Here is a 24,784-nt window from a genome sequence, read left to right as displayed (position 1 = left end):
AATTCCAACAGTGTTTTTGGAGAGCTGCAAAAAAATATGATTGCAAATATTCTTATTGTGCATTTTTTAAAATGGCACTGTTTGATTCATTGTTTTAATAATCATTTAAATGCAGCTTGGAGGAAATGGACTTGTTGGGTACTCAGAAGAGTTTGAGAGTTCTGGACTGCAAGGAAGTATTTTCTGATTATTATTATTTTAACCATCTAGCATGAACACAGGAAAGGAAGCCCACTGTTGTTTCCTGTATTTGCTCATATCATTAACATCAGAAACCAGTCCAAGAAAGATTCTGGTATTTATGCTCTGGTTGAACCATAAGGCTGATCATACATGTTGCTTTAAAAGTTGGATTCGAGCAAAGCATTTGACAAAGTTCCCCATTACATTTTGGTAAGCAGAACGGATTCAGTGTGGGCTAGATGAGCATCACATGGATTCATAGCTTGTTGGAAAATACTCAAGAGTGCTTATCGGTGGTTCCCTATCAGACTAAAGGGAGGTTTCAAATGTAATGCTGCAGTTTCCAGTCCTCTTTAATACCTTTTAAAAATTGGTGCTAGATCAAGGGGTGGAGGAAATCCTTACTAAATTGGCAGCAGCATTTGAAACTCCCATTGTTGTTGGTGCATTTTGCAACAAGGAAGTCCATTAGCGTGAGCAGTTTCTGAGCTCTGGTTTTCAGATTAAAACTGCACAGCGAAAGGAAACGAGGACCTTTTTCTGCCTCCCCACTTCCTGCTACTCTCTGAAGACTGGAGAAGAGACCCTCTTAAGAATATTAGATGGGTGGGCAGAGAAAGCATGGCTTTGTTTTTTGCAGTCTTCAGATGAGGACTAGACCATGGGAAAAATGAACATAAGATTTTAGCCTGCAGTTCATTCATTTTCAGCTTTGTATTCTTGTTATTAAAAAGGACGTCTAGACATTCCGCTGTTGTGCCCATAACCTAGGATTAAGGTGCCATTTAGCTCCTAGCTTTCATATCTCAGTATCTAACACTGATTTGCAGATGACACAAAGAGGGAAGATCAGGAATAGCTAACATCACAGAATGCTAACACAACATGAAATCCAACATGTGGTGAATGGATGGCAGAACTACAGATCGCAGTTGCGAGTATCTCCAAGTTCAGGAGTGGCCCAGCTCCTCCAGGCTGGCCATGAATGGGAGCCTCCTGGAAAGCTAAGCCTTACTTCAGTTACAAGCTCTTCTTGAGCGCAGATGATTTTCTGGACATCTTTGGGTGTTGCCTGTGGCTTCATCCCACCAAGTCTCGTTTCTAGTTCCCACTTGTTCCTGGGACACTTCATTTGGTTTATTGCTCTGAGGTTGCTTCTAGATGACCTGTTAATTGAGCATTCAGGTTTGTTTGCAGGGAAGTTAGATGACTGTCTTTGGGGAAGCGGGATTGTTGCGCAAGACCTTCCAATCCAGTGTAATGGCGCCGGTATGTGATTGCCTCCCACGTCAAAGAAGCAACAATCTAGAAGCACCTTGGCTCTCATGCATGAATCCTGGCTTCCATGTGCATGGCTCTTCTCAACCTGAGCCCTAACAGTGCACCATTCTCTCAGGTCATAGAATCATAGAGTTGGAAGAGATCATCTAGTACAACTGCCTGCAATGCAGGAATATGCTTCTGCCCCATAGGGGGATTGAACTTGCAACCTTGGTGCTATCAGCACCAGGCTCTAACCAACTGAGCTATCCAGGTCCATTCCTGTCTGCAAGGTGTCCTGTGATGTAGGGGTTAGAGGAACTGGAGATGGAGATAGTGAAGAAGCTTGGAAAGTGTAATGGGAAGATTGGTTGTGTGTTGTTTAGTCATCTTAGTCATGTTCGACTCTCCGTGACCCCATGAACCACAGCATGCCTTGGAAATCCTCACTTTCTTCTCAAAGCTTCTCCTTTTTTATGTCCATGGAGTTTTCTTGGCAAAATACTGGAGTGGTTTGCCATTTCCTTCTCCACATTTAGTCTAAACTCTCGGCTATGACCTGTCCATCTTGGGTGGCCCTGCACGGCATAACTCAAAGCTTCTTGGAGTCATTCAAGCCCCTTCACTATGACAAGGCAGTGATCCATGAAGGGGGAAGATTAGATACACAGTTAAAAATACCAGCCCCAAGCTGCAACTATGATAATTTGTGAATTAATATAAGCCAGAATACAAATCCTTTCGCCCTCCAGTTGTTGGACTACAACTCCTATCTTCCCTAACCACTGGCCTTGCTAGCTGGGGTTAATAGGATTTGGGGAGTCCAACATTTGGAAGACCAGGGGGTCCCCATCCATGATATACAAATGACACAAAGAGACGATGACTCTGTCCGATAGGGTGAATCATTGCCTAGAATTTGCACACACAGATGCATCTTCGACTCATTATTATAATTTTAGAATCCTTTACTGGGTTGCAAACCACAAACAATTTTGTGTTTGGTTTTCTTGTAATTTTCCAGGAAGTAAAAAAAAAACAAAATTAGTCAGGGACTCGGATCTATTTCTGGAGCAGTAGACGTGTTCAGAATAAATGCAATCAAATGTCTGTTTTTGCAGCAGAATGATCTTCATGATATCAGTATGATCCATGCATTCCATAGCTTTCCTCCTCAAGGCTTCTTGTAGTTGAAGGAGTGGCACTAATTTGACTCAAATAACTTAAGGAAAAAAGCCTTGTAAAAAAACCTGAGGCTCGTTCAAATATGGAAATGTAGTTTTTATGGGTGGGTTTTTTATGATATTTATGTATAAAATAATTTGCAGGTGATGGAGGAAAAGCCAAACCAGATTTTTAAGGTCAAGAGCCAGGAAATTAGGCTGTGCTATGAAGCTGCTGAATGTTCACAAATGAAATACTCAGAATGCCACGAGAAATGAAAAGTCACTTAATTTCCCCTGCATTTAAAGGTCCCAGTAAAGACTTCAGAAATGAGAATGCTTTCCAGAAACAGATTGGAGAACTTTGGGGCAGCTGCTAAATGAGTCAGCCAGGCATCTGCTGGAAGATTTGCTTTCGTTGCCTTTTTAAATTGACGTTTTCCTGTATTGATAACACTGTACCTCGAGTTTTTAAATGATTATACAATGGAAGCTGAGAACCAGACAGAAAAGTTGTAGAGAGCCAGGATCTGTAAGGCAGATTTCTCTCCTCTGGATATTTTTGACCTCTTTCTTAAAAGTTTGCCTATTTTATATCTCTAGTGTTGTTGTTTGAACTGATGGGAAAAGGGGAATATGGTGCTGGCAGTGTTCTATATTAAAGTACTCAGCAACAGTGTTTAAAGCCCTTGGGCTCCAAATGTCTGAAAGATTGCATTCTTCCCCACAGAGCCTCTCACGTATTAAGGTAAGCACAAGAAGGCCTCCTGGTAGCCCCACCACCCTCAGATGTTAAGAGGGTGGTGGCCCAGGAGATGGCCTTCTCTGGGGCAGCCCCTAAGTTGTAGAATTCCCTCCCACAGAGGTGGGTCTGGTACCTTCACTTCAGGGATGGGGAACCTGCAGTGCTCAAGATGTTTTGGATTCCCAACTTCCATCACTCTCAGATAGCACAGCCAATGGTCAAGGATGAGGGCAACTGTAGTCCAACATCATGTAGAGGTTCTCATCCCTGAAGTGGGATGCATGTCCTCACAAACGGCAGAATACTTTTCAGTCACATTGGTCAATTTGATAGCCATAGCTATATATTTTTATGGTTAATAGAGCAGCATGATTTTACTGTTGGGAACAAATTTGTGGGCCCGTGGTGTTTTCCCCTGGTATGTGGTGCTTTTTTTTTATCTCGCCATGAGGATTTTTAAAAATCAATTTCAGGAGTCCATTCAAGAGAATATTAGAGCATGGGTCACTGTAGTCAAGTGGTCCAGGAACAGCTGCAGCTAGGCATAGACACTCTGTACCACCGTGGCCTCCATGACAATTTGGAACAAGGTCTACCCGCAATAATGTATACATGCATCACCCCACCACAATCACATTTTATCATTATAACTAGTTTGGTTAGGTTGAATGGGGATTTGAACCTCATTCTCCATGGTCCTAGTTCAAAGCTCTAACCATTTCACCACACTTTGCACTTACTTTAAAATTGTATTATCTATAATGCATATTACACGGCTTATCTTTTCACCATTCACCCCACAACAGAGCTCCCTGAAAAGGGTCCAGTTGAGAATATTGACCTAGCTCTACCTTACTTCACTTCCTGCCAGGGGTGCCAGGGGGCACATTTGAATGGCAATGCCCATCGACTTGGGGGGGGGCTCAAATATTTGATGGGAGGCCCAAAGGGACCTCGGCCCTTAGGAGTTGTTTCCTATGCTTCCTGGTCATTTATTTGTGAGCTCCAATTCTGTTGCCATTTGCCATTGCTTTTAAGTCATAGTAATTTGTGAGGTTGGCTGAGAACTTTCACCTCATGAGCCCCTCCTTTCTGTCGCTGGCCATTCTTTCTGATTCAATAAGCAATGAGGTCGCTATCATCTTCCTGGGTCTACATAAGGCATGCAGAGGTCACAAGAAATTTCACAGTGGGCTGTAGGCAACAGCTTCCTAAACCAAACATTTCATCTGAACTAACCATGATATTGTTTAGAAAGACAATTCAGAGCCAAATTTCAAGGCATGCTTGCTGCAATATAAAGGTCATGTTGTTGTGTATTTTTAGCAGTGGCAGGAACAACATAATAACGAAATACTTAAAATATATTTTCAAGAGACATTCATGGCCCAATGCTCTTTAAAAATGCTATTTCATATCTTGCAAGGAAGAAGAATACACCCCAGTAACTATCTCTCAGAATGTAATAGCTTTGTGAACAAGAAGCGGCAGTTGTTTGAATTAATTGCTGATGGCTGACATGTAGACAAGCACTTTTTTTTTAGTACTCTGACCTTTTTGAAGGTTTCTCAAGCCGGAAGGGCAGAGTATTGATAGAAACATCACATGTGCTGTGAATATCTATTCCTACCTTGGACTTGAAATAACCATTTCCTGTTTTGTTATATTTCCAGTCAAAGTCTCCCCCACCCTTCTCGCCATTGGCCATCTTCACCATTAAAAAATGGGGACAGCAAAAATAATGAAGTCAAATTCAACCTCGTAACAGTTAGCAGTACAGTGGTACCTCGGGTTAAGTACTTAATTCGTTCCGGAGGTCTGTTCTTAACCTGAAACTGTTCTTAACCTGAAGCACCACTTTAGCTAATGGGGCCTCCTGCTGCCGCCGCGCCACCGGAGCATGATTTCTGTTCTTATCCTGAAGCAAAGTTCTTAACCTGAAGCACTATTTCTGGGTTAGCAGAGTCTGTAACCTGAAGCGTATGTAAACTGAAGCATATGTAACCCGAGGTTCCACTGTATGCGGTTCTACCATGCCTTATCCATTATACAGTGTGATGGAACCACAAGCACCTCTCAGTTTCATGGTATCGTTCAGTAAATGCACATGCGTTCGAAATGAAGCTTCCCAATCCAGATTCTTTACTCATTTAACTAACTTTGGGAACATGCTAAGAGGAAGTAGTTCATGTGACATAATAGTCATAATAGTCTTCAGGTGTTTGCCTGAACATGTGAGGAATAAAAGTATGTAGAGGGGCAGGGGTGCATATGCAACTCCGCACCATCAAGGTCCCTGTGCAGGGTCCTCTTAAACCATCACACACTGAGCACAAAGATTTGAAAGCACCTTCTGCATGTGTTCAGCTGACTGTAGGTAAAAACACCTGTGAGATCAGGAATCGTGCATTTCACAGACCCTCCAAGTGTCCCTACTTTCCAGGGACAGTCTCAGATTTACAGAAGCTGTCCCGGTTTCTGATTTGATCCTAGAATGTCCCACTTTTCCTTAGGACATCCCTATTTTCACCAGAGGAATGTTGAAGGGTATGGAGTTATGCAGTCCTTGAGCCAAGGAGATTAGTAACTGAACAACCTTTAGAAGGCATCTGAAGGCAGCCCTATATAGGGAAGCTTTTGAAATGTTTAATGTTATATAAAAACATAATAAATGTTGGAAACCACCCAGAGTGGCTGGGGCAGCCCAGTTACATGGGCGGGGTATAAACAATAAAATTATTATTATTATTATGGAATAGGATGTCCCTATTTTCATTGGAGAAATGTTGGAGGGTGTATTATCAGGATTCCCAACTGTGACGAGGCTCTTAACCAGGGGTCAGCAAACTTTTTCAGCCGGGGGCTGGTCCACTGTCCCTCAGATCTTGTGGGGGGGTGGACTATATTTTTTTTGGGGGGGGGGAATGAACGAATTCCTATGCCCCACAAATAACCCAGAGATGCATTTTAAAGACAGGGTGAGTCTTTTAAAAGAGGCCCCTTGGAACATGTGTACTCTGTATCCATGGGCCCTCTTTTAAAGGACTCACTCTGTAAAAGCACACATTCTACTCATGTAAAAACACCAGACAGGCCCCACAAATAACCCAGAGATGCATTTTAAATAAAAGGACACATTCTACTCATGTAAAAACACGCTGATTCCCGGACCGTCCACGGGCTGGATTGAGAAGGCAATTGGGCCGGATCCGGGACCCGGGCCTTAGTTTGCCTACCCATGCTCTTAACAGTGTTCTGTTGGGCTCTCTTAGAAACCTGCTTCAGATCTTCATACTCAATGTGTGAACATCTGAGGTGAGCCTTTCATGCACAGATACTGGGGGTGGGAATTAAGTGCATGCCCCTCCCCCTCTGTGCACTTCAACCCTGATGTTAATGCGATTAAGTTTAAATCTCCTTTTTATCTTGTTTGTGAATGCAGTAGACCATGATAATATACTATGGGGTTGCTCAACCATACACAAAACAAATAATAGACACAAGGTCTTTAAATAAATAGAAGGCGTTCAGTCTTTGCTTCATACCTTCCACATCTAATTAGCTGAGGCAACCCATTTCATCAGTTCCACCAAACATGTTAGGTTATTCCACCACTGTCAGATGATCTCTTTCGTCTTAATCTTGGCAGCACAACATACAGAAAGATTCTTCCGGTTAATTGCCATCTTTCTGTTCCATAGAATATCTGCACGTTAATAAGGCAACTGGTTTCAACCACACGATTACAGGAAATATACCACAGATGTTTCTGTTGGGGAAGTCAGATCTGTGTATGCATTTTGGGAAGTGTATGATAGCAAAGAGAGAGAAAGAAGAAGAGTTGATTGCAAACAATCCTCTTTCATTACTGCTGATCGCAAAAGGCTTAGATGTCAAAGCATCAAGGAGGGAACCGAGATTTAGCAGGAGATACTTAGGAAGTGCTAAAACAATAGGTTGACAAGGGACGCAGAGCAGTCAAATAAAACCAGATCCCTCTTGAAATGGTTTCGGAAGAATGGGAAATGTTTTTCACGTGTGTTGACTGGGCTAGCCAATGCTGCGGATATTTTTGAATTAATCCCCATTATTGAAAACAAATTAATTTCATTGAACCTCTATACCTATGACACTGCTTAGAATCAAAGCAGGAGGATACACCTGCTCGGCTGCAGTTCAAATAACCAGCATTATTTCATAGCCTGAAACTAATGGTTTCCATCTGCTAAACCAAACATTTCTACCAGCTCTTAAGAAAAAACACTCTGCAGAACAAAGGATGGTCTGGAGATATATATATACTAGGAAAGTTGCTTTTAGGGATTCTGGCACTCTGTTGCTGTCCTGATGGGGAAATGTTTTTACAGTACAGTTGCCTATAGATTTTATTCTCCATAGGATACTAACATCTCTAGGAAGTTGTCTTTCATTTCTTCTCTTTGTTTCCTATCCTAGCTAGTGTTTGAATAGAGATTTCATTTTCAGCTTTTGCAGCACTAGCAAACTGCTGCCTCAAACACTACCATCTAAAGAACCTTCTGGCATCTTCCCTTGAATGGGAGGTATACTAGTGGCCAAAACTGTGAAAACCTTTTTGGAAAAAGTGTATTTCTGAGGTTTGATGGCTTATAACACCACTTTTTGGGGAGTAATGCCATAATTGATATATAATGATATATCAATGGAAAGATACTTTAATGAAGAATGTAATGCAACAAAGTTTGTTCAATTATCTGTATTATATCAAACGTTATAGCCAAATAACCAGAAAAAGGAAGCACAACTTGCTTAGGTTGATATGCAGTAGTTTTCCTTCTTTTGGATCTAGCCAATGAGCACGAGTGTTTAGAGAACCAATCAGGTGTTATGAGCCATCAGACCTCAGAAATACACTTTCCCCAAAAGCTTACCACAATTTTGGCCACTAGTGTATATTACCTGGGAGTGAGCTCCATTGAGCCCAGTGGTCTTACTTCTCAGTAGACATGAGTAGATTGCACTGCAAACCTCAAATAAGTATCTTAAGGGGTCTCCAGTCTGGCAGGTGCCCTTATTTGCTGTCTCCCCCACCTTACCTGGTCTCTTATAGTCAGCAGCTGCTTCCAGCTTCTCCAAGCTTCAGGAAACCACTTCAGAGACCCAAGAACTCTTGACTGAGCCAGCTGCACCCTGCTAAGGAGCAAACCTCCCTGAGCCAATCACAGCCGAGCTATTTGAGTGATGCTCTTGAAGTTTCTAATAAAGTTTCTAATAAATTTTCTTCTGTAACTGCTTGCTATCTGGTCTGTCATTACAGACTGCCCATCGTGGTCTGGGTGGTTTATTCTATCAAGCCTCCTGAAGTTAATAAGGCCCTAGTTCCCATTTACCCCTGTTGCTCTGTAATCAGAATGGAGTAAATGACAAACACTGGTTCTGATCAGTGTTTCTAAGAATGGTATTGATGATAACATGGTAGCAGCTTATTAAAGGACAAAGATGCTATTTTAAAAAAGTAAAATACCAAGCTGACCTAAAGAGAACAATGGTTGTATTGTCAGATTCTTAATGTTTGGAACCCATAGTCACAAATCTTCCAAGTGTCCCTATTTTCCAGGGACAATCCTGGATTTACAGAAGCCATTCCAGTTTCTGATTTGATCCTGGAATGTCTCACTTCACTGGAGAAATGTTGGAGGGTGTGGAGTTATGTGACCCCTGTACCGAGGAGATAAGTAACTATACTGTACAACCTTTAGAAGACATCTGAAGGCAGCCCTGTATGGGGACATTTTTTTAAAATGTTTGTATTATTATGTTTTTATATATGTTGGAAGCCACTCAGAGTGCTGGGGCAACCCAGTCAGGTGGACAGGGTATAAATAATAAAATTATTATTATTATGGAATAGGACAAGCCATCAGAGAATTGTTGGACGGTATGTAGACATGTTCATGGGATAGTTTAATGACCGATGTTTCTGCATGTATTTCTGCATGTATACATCTAGACAAATGTATGACAATGCAAGAAGATTTAAAATAAAAAGGCTATAAGCCATGAACACAACGTTTATTCTTGCACAAGCCAAATATTCAACTAAAATATTTGGATATGAGAGAATGACTGATTCAGACAAAGCAATGTATTTTATATCCAAAACACACAAGAGGATTCCTGTCTGTAATTATTTTCATATTTTACTTTGTGGATTAAGCCTGCAACAGGTTACTGTGGGGAAGAACCTGGATAATACAACGCTCACTTAGCCACCTTGTGTATAAGGCAGAAATGACAGCTAATACCAGTTTTTTAACCCTTTTCCCACCTTGGTGCTCCCCTGATGTTGTTGGACTACCACTCCCATTGACCAACAACCAACTTGGCTGAGGCTGATGGGAGTTGAAGTTCAACAGCATCTGAAAGGCTCTATGTTGGGGAAGGATGCTTCTATAATACAGTAAGTCAAAATTCTTCTGGTGTGAGGGAAGGATCACCGATTAACCTCACGAATTCTTTGACAACTGAAGCCCATATTATAAAACAGCAAATCTAATATGTAATAGACAGGCTGGTTTCTATACCCATTGACATGAACGTTTATTTTTCATGCAAGAGTTGCAGTAGGAATAGGCAGAACACAGTTAATCTGGTTCATGTGACTTTTGCTGTAGACTTAATTGTAGAGTGCTCCCTGGTTGGCTTATTCCATTCCTTTGCAAACTTCAGAGATGTGTGAATGTTGAATAAGAACTGTGGTTTTGGTATAGTTTCAGAAAGTGCAGGTCAGGTAGGTTCACCTTTAAATGTGAACTGAATCAAAATTCTCCCCCCCCCCCATCCCTCGACAAAACCCAGTCCTTTAGCTGTAACTGCAAATTAGGCGATCTGAAGGTTATTTTCAGGCTTTTGCGCTGACATGGTCTTTGAACATGTTGCTTGGGGCATTAAAGTGAATGCTTTATGTCATGAGATGGCACATAAACATTGCCAGTTAATTAAGTATATAAATGCATTTCAGAGTGGTTTCAGCTTTCAGAGGACCTCTCTCCTTTTGAAGTCTTTTCAGATTCAGTTCTTCTTTTGTTAAGAGGTGTTTTCCAATGATCAGCCCAGTGACGGTAGTTGATGGTTCAGAAAGGAGGAAGAGAACTTAAATTTACTGTTAGATACTGTATTTTTGTAGTGAGCGTCTTTAAACGTGTTCCAGATAAGAGTTAGAATAATCAGCATAATGAAAAGATTTCTAACAAGAGCTGCTATTAGATTTTTATTTTTATTTAATGCTGTATAATAGTTTTAAGAGAACATAGAACTCAACTGTGGGACCATTTTAAATATTTTCCCCTCCTGGGGAACCTTTGTGATGGTACAGCATCTGCCAAAATTAAAATGTTCTGGCTTTTCTTCTGGAGAATATGAGCACATCTCTGCAGCTGGCTCCATAAAATGGGTGGGGCCAACGGTAATTAGTCACAAATGACATATCCAGAGATGCTTATGCAGCAGGTTTACATTAATGGTTAACACAAATGATACAATCTTTTCATGTGTTCTTTAAGAAGCATCAAAAGTTTGGTTGCAACCATTCTGGTTTTGTGCAGTCCTCTCTTTTTTTGCCATAAATTTCCAGCTGGGGTGTGGGACTATATGTGAAATGTAATATTTAAGTGTCTATCATATGTTTTTAGTGGCTGTTGATTACTCCTCTGCAGGATTATTAGGCTCCTATAAACCCAGTTGCCATGTGGGGAGGGCAAGTTTGGGTGGGGGGATCGCAGCTGTGGAGGAGAGTGATTAACCCTTATTTTGCACTGCAGTTGTGTCCCCCCCCCCAATCTCCTATGTCAACAAGGCTTCAGGGAGAAAAGTTCTATCCGTGCCTCATTGCCACATGGAAAGGTTTGTAGCAGAAAGCATGAGGAAACAGAGGGAGGGAGGGACACACACAGAGTCCCCAAGATATTTCCTCTGGGGTATGTGACCCTAGGAATGGGCAAATACGTCAATTTCTGTTTTTCTCTCCATTTCTCATTTTTCCACTTTTAAGTTCTGTTCTCCACATTTCTGCATCAGTTTGTGAGTTATTTTTTCAAAAGGTCCTTGTGAAAAACAATCAACGTTTTATGACAAAAAAATTTCTAATAGGATTTTTTTTGGGGGGGTGTGAACATTTGCCAGATATACACATTTGGGCAAGCAGATTTCCCTAATAGAATACATTTTTATAATGCAGCAATATGTGCATTTTTATGACCCTTTCCCCAACATACAATTTTTGTACATATTACTTGATTGAAGAACTGCACCACAAAATTCAGAGAAGTGCGAATTTCATTGGATAGCTGTGTTTTGATTCAGTTTCAGAAAGTGCAAATTAGATAGGTTTGCATTGAATTCCAGAATGAATTTCTACCCCGTCTTATGTGACCCTTAACATAAAAAAGGTTCCCACTCCTGCTTTAAGTTACATGTAGCTATTATGAAAGGGTCTGTATACTGATAGCAATTGCTGCTCTGCATATGGAGACCTAGATTGGACAGGATAGCCAAATATTTATGCCATTGATGGAGAGTGTGTTGGTTTGCCACCAGCTTTCGAAATGCTCCAAAACAAAGCACACGTGCAAATTTCAGCATCTGAGATTCTCCTACCAGTTGAGGCTAGTTTTTTATGCCCTGCATATTAGCATGGAAGATCAGGCAGATGGTCAAGAAAATGGTATATCCATCAGTGACTTGACTGTTAGCTGCTGGAGAGGAGCAGCCCATTGCATGCAGAGGTTTCTCCATATAAGCTCTTTCCACTAGAAAGATGGAAAAAGTAATTGGTCAGGTTGCACACATGAAATGGTCCTTACATATAAGAGAGAACGGCTCCACACAAGTGTCACTGGTGTTTATCCAGTATTTGTGGTGGTAAACACATCACGTGTGAGGGGACGTGCTTATCGCCATGCAGTGATGGATATAAAGGCTCTGGAAACCAAGCCTTATGAGGAACAGTTGAGGGAGTTGGGTTTGTTTAGCTTAAAGAAGACTGAGAGGTGCTGTGATAGCCATCTACAAGATATCTAAAGGGCCGTCACATAGGTGATGGAGCAAGCCTGTTTTCTGTGTCTCCAGATGGTAGGACCTGAACCAGTGGATTCAGATGTCGACTAAATAACTTTCTGATGGTAAAAGCTGTTTGACAATGGAACGGAATCCCTCGGAGGGTGGTGGACTGTCCACCCCTGGCGGTTTTCAAACAGAAGTTTCTTTAGTTGTGATTCCTGTGTTGCAGGGACTAGATGACCCTTCCAACTCTATAATTCTATGATTATATATATGATGCCTGCATGCCAGAGAACTGCAACAAGCAGTATCTCCATTGTGTTTTTCCACTGTGTATTTCAAGATGTCTCCCCCTCTATTTTTACATGCACATTCAGCAGCATGGGGTGAAACTGCAGTAGCTTGTAAGGTGTGAAGCATCTTGTCAGTACAATGTCTATGTCATCATACATTCCAAAAGCTCTATTCAATTGTACTTAGATTCCACAGCAATTAATGGGGCCCAAGACATGACTAACTTTTCCCATTTATTTCAGTGGGTCTATTCTTACCATGACTACATCTGAATCTAAACCCTTAATTTGCACATATTGGGTTGGATCCAGACTAAATTGAACTGGATTCCCATTAAATCCAGTGGGACAAGATAACCATTACTTATGTCTCATTGATTTGGGGGAATATAAGCACAATTTGCTTAGTCTGGATTCCAAATTGTTATCCTTTAGGTTTGCTAGTAATTGTTCTAGTATCTTATACCTCTAGGAAAAGCATATGCAAATCTAGTATTCTCTAGCTACCACCATTCTGGAATATTCATGAATTTCAATATTCCACAACAGTATTCATGAACAAACCCAATATTTATGTCCACCATAAATAAAAAATCTAAGCTTCATCCCCAAAGCATTGCTTTCTTCATATCTAATTGGTATTTCCATTGCCATGGTGACAGCAGACCTGTTGCCTCCCTCAGGGGTTCAAGTTCTGTCTTGCTTTGACACTCCCATTTGGCACTTTCCTTCCTGTAAGCAACACCGGTCTCTCACAAAATCAAGCTTTCAAAGTGAAGTAATGGCTGAAAGGAATGACCTGGTTGGCAACAGCAATATTGGTCTAGCCCATCCCTTGACAAACGGACGGCCCCTAGATGTATTGGACTGCAACTCCCATCAGCCCCCGCTAGTGAATAAGGAATAATAGCATTGCCCTAGAACAAAACTAGTTTTAACATAACATTTGGCTAGCAGCTGTCAGGGCACATGGATTTGATCTCATGGGAGTGGTTTGTTGTGTATGGTGAATGTGCTTTCCACAGAAGGAAGGAAGTTAATTCAGTGACTATACAGCAATCCATAGCAGTTTAACACTCGTTCATAGCTTTCAGCCTGCTTAATGTAAAATGAAACTTAAATGCATCTAAAGTTCTGCAGGATAATTGGACTGTATGTTGGACTGGTTAACTTCCCTCTACAAATTTGTAATTGAAAGCAAACACTTCTAGAAATGTGGTATCATAAGGTGCCCTAAAATGGATTGCCAAGTGATTGTTTTTTGGGAACTCATTCACAAGAAACTTTATTAATCTTTGTCGTTGCTGTTCATTTGCCATGGGACTCATTACTAGGTAAGCATTGTCTGGAGGTTATAGACATTCTGAATCTAAATCCAGTTGGGACTAGCAGATTAGAGATGAGCATCTCTGTATGGGAGATCATTTTAAATGCCCATCTGCTGCAGTGTGCATCGATGAATAGATCAGCTAGCCTAGTTGTAGTTTTTGGATTCAGGTGAACCGACTTCGGATCTTCCCCATGATCAGAAACCCTGTTTTATCAGGGTTCTGGGTCGCAAGGAGTTCTTGGTCAGACCTTCCTTCTCCATGCAGACAGGTTTGGCAGAGACGATAACTTTTGAGGGGAGCCTGCATGTGCTGACTCCATTCTTTAAGCTAACATACATTTCCCTTAAACATCTGCAAAATGCTTATGATTCTTCAGGAGCTAAAAGGACAAAGTTTGGGAGCAGAGTATAATTTCTTAAGAATGCCACCTTCCCAAGAATTATAATGCCTGTGGTTTCTTGCAGGACAGGGACAAAGCTAAAACATTTAGACCAATTTCAGTATGTATGTTGACATTTGCTCAGTGTACAGCTTTCTTCATGAATTTTGGAGACTTGCTAGGACCCTTTATACACTGCAAACCTCAGTTTTTGCATTTTTCTGTTATATTAGTGGCACTCGCTCACTCTGAATCAGCTTTTTCCTTCCCTGATAGAAATGCAAGAAGGCAGTTATGTACCTGAAAAATGCCTTTTAGTTTGGGACAGATAGTGCTGTTCATGATTTGATCAATAGAGGGCACCAAATGAGAGTTTTGCTCGTTGAGTTTCTTCTCTTTTCTTTACTCTCTCTTTTTGGTTAAAAGCAAGATTACGGGGGGGGGGGAGGAATAAAGCTCAAATTTATGCAGGCGAGGGGGTGGGAATGTTCCCATAAAGTGCAACCATTATACTAATTACTAAGAAATCTAAATGAGTCCTTTATGAGCATGTGATCTGTTTAATAACTCTTAAACAACATTAAACAATGCAATTCGTTATTTATGTCTGTGTAATTGCCAGTGGATTTCAGTGCAAACACACAGATATGCACACACCTCAATAAAAAGGATGCTCTCCTAGAGAAGGGCAAACAACTTAATAGGCAATAAAATGCTAGTTCCCCCTGTAAAAACGTTTATTTGTCTGTTCTGCAGACACATGATTAATTGCATAAACTTTCCGGGGTAATTAGCTGATTAGAAGGGGTAAAAATAATAATCTGTAGAATATTTTTCAAAGCTTGTTCTCCAAAGAGGTTGCTGATACAGACGTTTGCATGCAACATTGGTTGAATCAGATGGCTCAGACAGTAAAGCATGAGACCCTTAATCTCAAGGTTGTAGGTTCAAGGTCCACATTGGGCAAAAGATTCCGGCATTCCAGGCAGCTGGACTAGATGGCCCTCGTTGTCCCTTCCAACTCTATGATTCTTATCTCACAGTCTTCCAACAGTGTACAGGGAGCACATGGGTTATCATGCCCACATGTCTACATGGGAGACCTTAGGCCCAGTATTCAAATGTGGCCCTCCAGGCCCTTGGGGCAGGGGTGTATGAAGTGGGGGGCGGAGAGGGCGCCCCGGGTGCCACTCGGGGGGGGGGGGTTTGACAAGATGGCCTCTGCTTTCCCCCAGCTGTGGAGAGGCCGAGGGTGCGCACAGTCCATATGGGCGCTGCTCGCATGGCGTCTGTACGGGCTGCCACTCTTGTGCACTGTCCATATGGGCTGCCTCTCGCACGGCAACCATACAGGCTGCTGCTCTTGCACGCCATCCATACAGGCGTCTGTACGGACTGCCTCTTGCACGGCGACCGTACAGGATGCCACACATGCGCACTCCATATGGGCTGCCCCGCCCCGGGTGCCGGAGAGTGTTCCTCTGCCGCTGCCTTGGGGACTCCACCCAGACCAGACACCCTCTCCAGCCATGCCCCTCTCTAACCCTGCTTTGCAGCCTTCTTGAGCACTTCTCCCAAGCAGAAATTTGTCCTTGAAACCTGAGGATGCCCCTTGCTTCCCTGACTGGACCATAGCTAGAAGGCTGCTTGAGACTCTGCATAAGTAACAACCCTATTGCACAAAGATAAAATTTATTTTTGTTGCTCTGCCCAGTTTTGCCCAGCTCACACTGCCATGTGCTCCACCCCTGCCCCTGGTCTGTAGCTTGTTCTCCATGCACTGAATGCTCTTAAGTGCCCCAAATGCAAAAGCTGCACAACACGCAAACTCTGTTCACTGCATGCACTACGCTGCTGCATACACGAGTTATATTGTGTGCACAGAACAGTCAATATATGCAAGTCAGAGGTAGAAACAGTGGGTGCCGGGGACGATTCTTGTCCCTACCATGCGTTCCATTTTCAAACTTCTCCAGTTCTGTACAAATCGGTGGTGCATTAGTATAGGTTTTGGTCTTTCACTCTTATCAACTCTATGGGCACCTTAGATCTAACATTTTGATCTAGCCAGCTCAGATCTAGAAGTCGGGCTCTATTTTCATGATGCTGGTAAAAATGAGATATGGCCTAAGGGAAGTTTTTGGGGTATCTCCACAAGCAGGTGTGAGGCATCCGTGAGAAATGTAACTACATGCAGTTCACAGCATCTGCATTTGTGATTCTGTCTAGTGCCAGCAGAGGAAGGTGGTTGTAGTGCTGTAAGTTTTGATTTCTGGCAACGCAGGCATAACAAACTGGCATTTGGTGTTCAGGATTCACCAGGAGATAGTTGGGGGGGGAAAGGTGGGCTGCTCCCACCAGTGTTTCTGTGACAGCAGCAGTTCCCCAAATGCTGTCACAATCACAGAATACAGAAATGTGTTTCTGCTGTTAAGAGTGGAAAGAGTGCTTAACACATTTCCATTGGTTCTCTTTCTCTCTCTCTCCCTCCTCTCATGTGTGTCAAAATTGTCTGCTCTCAATTGCTTGCCCTCCTGCAGGGGGGAAAGAGAAGAGTTGCACTCCACCAAATTTGAATCACACTCTCCCTCCAGCTGCAATTCTGTAAAAGAAAGCTTCCAGGAGGCTGACAACTGTCTTGCCTAGCCTTGCTTTTAGATGGGTGCAGCTATCTTGGGAATATGGTGCATGCAGAACAAGTTGTTTATGTGAGCTACACTCAGTGGTTGGGTGGCCCTTTCATGGCCCAGAAATGAATCTGCAATATCATCCACAGATAGTTGTCCACCCTAGTATGTATGTATAACAATAGCAATAACAATAATTTATTATTTATACCCTGCCCATCTAGCTGGGTTTCCCCAGCCACTCTGGGTGGCTCCCAACCAAATATTAAAAACACAATACAGCATTAAACATTAAAAACTTCCCTAAACAGGGCTGCCTTCATATGTCTTTTAAAAGTAATAGTTGCTTATTGCCTTGACATCTGCTGGGAGGGCATTCCACATGTCGGGTGCCTCTACCGAGAAGGCCACCTGCCTGGTTCCCTGTAACCTCACTTCTCGCACGGAGGGAACCACCAGAAGGCCCTCGGCACTGGACCTCAGTGGCCGGGCTGAATGGTGGGGGTGGAGACACTCCTTCAGGTATACAGGACCGAGGCCGTTGATGTGTATGTGTGTGTTGCTTCTGCCAACCTAGCAGTTAATATTCTGTTGGAAGCCACCCAGAGTGGATGGGGAAACCCAGCCAATGGGTGGGGTATAAATAATAAATTATTATTATTAGTCAAAAGCACACTAGTGCTAGTAGATAAATAGGTACAGCTGCAGCGGGAAGGTAAACGGTGTTTCTCTGCACTCTGGCTTCCATCACGGTGTTTCGTTGTGCCAGAAGGGGTTTAGTCATGGTGGCCACATGACCTAGAAAGCTGTCTGTGGACAAATGCCAGCTCCCTCAGCCTGAAAGTGAGATGAGCACTGCACCCCATAATTGCCTTTGACTGGACTCAACCATCCAGGGGTCATTTTCCATTACCTTTTACATATCCCACATAGCTAGAATTTCTTGCATGTTGAGATTGTTAGGTGCATTCCTCTTGGTTTTGTCACAGTCTGCTGAGATTTTTTGTGTGTCAGCTATGGAGAGGGCCTTTTCTGTTGTGGTGCCATTTATAGAATCATTTTCCTTCTGAAATCAGGCAAGCATAGACATCAATAAGCTTTCACTGTTTGCTATGGTCTTGTTTGTTTGTCTAGGCATTTGTGGTTAGCTTTTAGTAGAAATTGGCCTGTTTATTGCTGTTCTGAGGTAATTTGTGCATATTTCAATGTGTTGATTTTTTTAATTAGAAATGCACATGTACTGCTGTGAAGCACCCTGGAATCAGTGGTGAAGAGTGGTGTAGAAATGTTTTAAACAATAAAGCTGATCTGCCTTTTTACTTGTTTGCATGTTTGTATAAGTTATTATATATACGTGTGGCATCTCGTAAGTTGGGGGTTAATCAATGGCTTCCATTGATGATCCTGGACTCCCATTTTATTCTTCAAAATTGGAGTGACTGACTTTTTAAGTTAGGGCATGTGTTTGGCTCTCATCCAGATGTTCTGAGACCACCCATATGTCTGTGTAGTTATCCAGTCTTCATGGTTCCAAACAGAAAGTTGACCAGACACAAAATGCTGCCTGACTGAATGGTAGAGCTTCAAAGAGGTCTTTTGTCGGTGCAGATAAAAGTCTCTTTGTCCAGTTTTGGGATAGATATCAGTCTTTTCCAAATGGTGGACTACAGTATGAATTCTCCCTCGCTTCAATCACTGAAGTAGCATCTGGATATTGCAGGGAATTCTGTATGTTCTCCCCCCCCCCCAGGCTGAACTCAGAGCAGATCTGCAGTTCAGCAAAACACATCTCCTGTTGAGATCACGTCGAAGCCACTATCTCTCACGCAAACATAGCAAACTCTCTGCACTCTAGTTAATTTTGCTAATAAGCTTCTGGTTTCTTGGGCCATTAGACATTAAGACCAGTTTTTGTGTGTACAAATAAGCCATTAGGAAAAGGGCATGTTGATTAGCGGATGTTCTGGTAGCCCTAGATGGAATTCATTCGCATGCATAGGCTAGTGGCCAGATGCTCTATTTAACATTTTCTAGAAATTTATTACAACTGAGCAAGCTGAGTTTAAGATTACTGCAGGCCAACATGACTACTTAAAAGATACTTTGAATGTGGACCACTTGTATGAGTCCATTGGCAGATTGGCAACTGGAGTACATGCAAGGGACATTTTGTTAGATTTCTGATACGCTATTGCAACTAAAGAAGGTGGTAACTTACCAACTTCTTTAGTTAGGGATGAGAAAGAAATCTGATTCATTTAGCATTTAAAGGCAGATTTATCTGATTTGCAATTTTCAAAACAAGATGTGAACCGAAACACAACCACCCTTTAAAATTCACACCGCTCTGAATTTTGCAATGCAGTTCTCCAGCAAAGCAATGTGCATGAAAATGCATGTGCTAGTGTAGTGTGCAGAAAAATGCATATATTTGTGGAAATGACTTTAAAAAAATGCATTATAGGGAAATTGCTTTGCAAAAATGTGCATATCAAAAAAGAGCATGCAAAAATGTGTGTGTTACGAGAAATTCACACTTAAATGCTATTTAATTTGCATGAAGCCTTTTAAGATTGGGAAAATGATAACTAGAGAGAAACTGATATTGACACATTCTGTAGTGAATCTATCTCCCTGTGAATGACATTAATGCCTCAGATCTGCAATTCTTCCACAAAATGAGCTTCAAGTGAATATTATTCTTAAATCCTTCTTTTTATCCAATTTGGCATCACATTGTTTCTTCTGAATTTAAAATACCCAAATTAACAATGTTTCCCCACAAATGTGGTTGTCAAGAGAGAAATTTGCTGCTTCTTGTTTATTTAATATATTCTTTTTATGCCTTTCAGTCCAAAAGTTTCCCAGTGTGGCTAACCACTCATAATGCACTGAAGCAACCAAGTGCAATCAGAATCGACAATGATAACTTTAAAATAGCAAAATTAGATTTTAAAAAAACAGATAAACCAGAGTTATCAAGAATAAACAGCATTTTAAAAGCTGTGTTGGACTCTTCTCCTAGCATCAAAATGATAAAGGAGATCCTCTCTTAGGAGAATATTCAAAATATAGGGTCTTTTCAGTGGTGACACCCTATTTCTGGTCACTATCCATGGTAGAGGGCCCTGAAGAGGACCTCAACATCCAAGCAAGTTCATTGGAGCAAGTACTGGTATATTCTTAATAAAAGCAATTGATATCTCACAATCCATCTACTTCCCTCATGTGGCCAATTGGGGTTGACTTTCTAGCCCACTGTCATGAGTTTATGCCCATGTTTACATGCTAGCCATTCCTTTGAGCCACTTAGCAGGAAATAAATCCTGTAGAGTTGAGGCAGGAATGGGGAATTTATGCTTCCCCTGATGATGTTGGTCTCCAAATCCCATCTGCATGTGCAATGGTCGAGGATGATGGAAGCTGTAGTCCAACTACATCAACAGAGTTCCTATCGCTGATAAAAGGGATAGTTAGATTATCAGAGGTAATTTTAACTACCCATTTGATATTTAGTCTCAGGGTTAATCTAGTCCAGGGGTCAGCAAACTTTTTCAGCAGGGGGCCGGTTCACTGTCCCTCAGACCTTGTGGGGGGCTCGACTATATTTTGCAGGGGGGAAATGAATGAATTCCTATGCCCCACAAATAACCCAGAGATGCATTTTAAATAAAAGCACACATTCTACTCATGTAAAAACACGCTGATTCCCGGACCACCCACGGACCAGATTTAGAAGGTGATTGGGCTGGATCTGGCCCCCGGGCCTTAGTTTGCCTACGCATGATCTAGTCCACCTATCTTTCTTCAGCTGAGGCCAGTTAGATGTACTGAGAAGTCCACAGGCAGGCCATCCTTTTCAGTTGTCTGGGAGTGATGGGATATGGAGTCCTTCAACATCTGAGGGGAACCAGATTGGGGAAAGCTGGTGCAAAAAGGCTAAAAGAATGGAAGCAGTTTGAGTAATATTGGAAAAGAGATGGAGGGGGATATGGCTTTGGTCAACATTTGGGATGTCTTTCTGGGGTTCTGATGTGGGACAGCAGATGTGCTGCTTGGTAGGGAGTACTAGGCTGTTCCCACCTTGTAAATAAACTCAAATATTACAGAAATGGCTAATGATCTCTCTGTTCCAGAGGAAGCCAAGCCCAAGTAAGCACTATTCCTAGGATGTCTCACAATGTTGGTAAGGGCAACATGCACCATCTTATATTGTGGCTGAGCATACTGAAGCTCTTGGGAGGGACAATTTGAAGAGGAGACAAGAGGAGGGAGTGTTTAGCCCTTTCCCCTCTATAACTTCCTCCTTTCACAATTCATATTCGAAATGAATGTTTCCCACACTGCAAACCCTGCCGACCACATTTTAACAAGTTAAAAAGGGCTACTGCTCTTTTTGTTTTGTGGCCTGAGGCCATTCATAACATGCTTGTTGATCAAGCAGCACTGAAAGAATTCATCGGTGATCTAAGGATTTCAAAGCATCTCCTTGTGACCTGCAGATCAGAACCTGTCTCTCTAGACCCGGCACTTTTATTGCTTACAGTTAGCTTATCTCCTTTCACATCCTCATTTCTTTTTTAACCTGAGGAAACTTAGGACAAACAGCTTTAGCAGGGATTGTAAGCAGAAGTTCAAATTCCTATCCTGTCGCCCTTCAGTTTGTACTGCAGCATACATTTATCCATAGACTTTCCTGTCCTTTCCTCTCCAAAATGGGGGCGCACCATAGATGATTCAGTTTGAGACCCCATTTTGGAAAGCAGATCAGTCTGACAGAATGCTTCAGGCACAACTTGTTTTGCCTCAGGGCTGAATCAGAACCTTGCTTTGGAAAATCAGAGGTTTCCAAAATTTCCCCATTGACTTACATGGAGAAATGGCCAGGGGTGGAGGGAGTGTATAACCATTTTGGTATAATTAGATAAAATTTGCAGGCATTGTTGTCTCTTCTATAGGGATGGTGCCTACTGAATTTCAGAAAGATGGGGGCAAGGGTAGTCTTTAAATTTCTGGGGATTAAGAAATGCGTAGACACTGACCCCTCTGTGATTTCTATTTAAAATGTACATTGTTGGGGTGCAGAATTTAGGAAGTTATGAAGAATGAAAACATTATGAGGCCTTGTTTTCCACTTAATTGACAAAACCACGACATTAATTTATATTTAGAATAATGTCTTTATGGACCATGTCAGGCTTGCTTTTGAGTTTCTGGCTTATCTGCAGGGAAGCCCCTTTACTAAAAAAATAGTTGATAAGAATAAATAAGTTTAAAAAACTTTTTCTCTGGTTGTATGACTTGGGGAAAAGAAGTTCACCCATCCACGCCCACCTGTCTGAAAACAACTTAGTAAAATACTGCCATGTGTATGTATCTAACACAATGAAGTCAGAGAGGAATTACTTTCACTTGCTTTCCTGACCAGGATCTGTATTGGTCTGTTGGACTAAAAAATAAAATTAAACTCCTCTGCCTACTTATTTGAGAGTAACACCATCAAACCCAGTGGGAGTTACTTCTGAGTAGACCTGTATTGAACTGTGAATCTGTGATACCCATGATGAAAATTGAAGAAGGGTGGTCTTTAATCAGACTAATTGAGAACATCTTTGTATGCTGCAAACAAGTGACAGATAAATCTTATGAAACAAAGAAACAAATATTTGGCTCTACTCACCATTGCCTGTTGGCATGTGGCCCCTGACGGATGACTTCTGAGGGAATGTGGCCCCTGACAAAAATGTTCTCCACCCCTGCTCTATAGGAAAGCGGTAGCTTCATGCTGCAGGCCAGTTACCATGCTTAAACATATAATGTCTCCTTTGTAAAAAAAAATCTCCACAGTATATTTACAGCTTCTTTCTCCAGGGACAGGAAATAGCATTAGAATTTTGCCTCTCTGTTTAGCCCACACAGAGATTTAGGCAGAGATAATAAGAAAATGCTCTGCAATTATGCTCGCTCACACAGTATTAGCCTTTCAGATATGAAGCTGAAGCCAAAAGGAATAGCTCAGCCATTTAGGGTATATATTTCCCTGGCACACTGTTAATATTACCAAAGTCATTAGCTGGAAGTCATTTGCGCTCAGTCATTTTGCCTGTTAATGAGGCACTACTGAATCCTCCAGACATTAATTCCATTTAGGGAAACACAAAGGCAATCTGTACCTTACATCAAACGATTATGACTGCAGTGAGTGTGAGGAATTCAGCCGTTTGTAGGGGGTTGTTTTCCCCACAACAGACCCTCTGAAGGGAATTATGCTATCTTTCAGATGTTAATTTGTTAAGGAAAACTCAATAGCTAATAAAGACAATTGCATCTGTATTGTAAATATTAGGAGCACTGTGAAACCACTACCCTGCTCTTTTTTTGTTTGTTTTTGTTTTAATAACAAAAAGGAGTGAAATAACGGGTTGACAGAGACCATTTTCAAATGAAACCCACATTTGGGTTGAGCATTTTCTCATAGCTGGTAACTGAAGTGTGAGGCCTACATTTCGGCTAGAAAGTAGATTTAATTGTTAAATTGCTGTATGGTTTCATTTAGTATCTCTTTATTGCATTTATATCCCACCTTTCCTTCAAGGAGCTCAAGCTGGTGTGTGTGGTTCTCTTCCTCCCCATTTTCCTCTCGCAGCAACCCTGTGAGGTAAGTAAAGCTTGTGACTTACCCAAGGTCACCTAGTGAGTTTCATGGCTGAGCAGGGATTTGAAACCTGATGTCCCAGGTCCTAACCCAACACGTCACCACATTAGATCTTCCTTATTTTCTCTTCAGCTCTGCCAAGATCTGCACTGCACAACTTTGGGGAAACAAGGACAAAACCATAATGCCAAATCTAACAAACTGGTTGAAACAGGTCCTGAACCCTAGACGTTACAGGGGAAGAACAAAGCACTATCGAATTAAGTGAATAAAGTTCTACTTCACATTCTTTTTACATCTAATGGTATTTTTCAGCAGCTCGATCCTATATGCATCCAGTTGGGAGTCCTGAAGGCTTCAACCATGCCTCCTTTCAAACAAATGGCTATAGGAGTTATAGCATGGCAGTGCACTCCTATACACGCTTACTTTTGAGTTCCATAGGGTTTACTCCCAAATAAATGGGTGTAGGTTTGCAACCTAAATCTGAAATTCTATGCATATTTCCTTGAGAGCAGGCCTGAATGAATTCAGTGGGACTTAGTAGAAATTGACTTCATTATGGAAGGATCAGATTCAAAATGTATAGTTTTCCTAATGTCCAACTTGGGGGGAAATGGTGTTTTTTGGTTTTTTTAAAGTTCTATAAGTAGCATTGGAAATGTATCAGCCAGGAATGCTCTACCAACACAACTGCTGGCCAAGAGGTTTGGTAAGTTGTTTATCTGTATAGTAAGGAAAAATCCTGCCACAGAGAACAAGGGAATATTCTCCACATCAATTGGCAAGACAATTCAGATGACCAGCTTACTGAGTGACTATGCAGGAATGGTCTCCTGTTAACCGATTCAAACAAAAAGGATGCAGGTGATTCTTACAGCTCATGGTCTTGAGGAACATGATTCTCTGAAAAATTGTGCACTGTCTATGTGTCTGCATTTGAGTATTGGGATCATTCTTGGCAATCCTGCTCAGAACCATATCCCTGTAGATACCATTTTCTCGTTTGTTGGTATTGTTTCAACTATTCAAAGAACGTAAACCTTGCCCCACAAGCACAGTTGCTTCCCTCCAATCTCCTTCAAACAAAAATAAAGGCATTTATAGTGTGT

The 24,784-nt window shown here is 41.7% G+C and overlaps 1 protein-coding gene across 1 annotated transcript in view; it reads right to left on the bottom strand.

Annotated features, from left to right (window-relative positions):
* The window catches only part of AGR3 (anterior gradient 3, protein disulphide isomerase family member), a 38,504-nt gene extending 15,652 nt beyond the window's left edge, over positions 1–22,852 (bottom strand). The window contains exon 1 of the mRNA XM_083578948.1: positions 22,698–22,852. The gene's annotated coding sequence lies outside the window, so the exon portion shown is untranslated. The remainder of the gene's footprint in view (positions 1–22,697) is intronic.
* Positions 22,853–24,784: the final 1,932 nt, after the last annotated feature.

Source organism: Podarcis filfolensis, assembly GCF_964270895.1.
Source record: "Podarcis filfolensis genome assembly, chromosome: 12".
Taxonomy (NCBI): domain Eukaryota; kingdom Metazoa; phylum Chordata; class Lepidosauria; order Squamata; family Lacertidae; genus Podarcis; species Podarcis filfolensis.
This window is presented reverse-complemented; position numbering and strand designations above follow the sequence as displayed.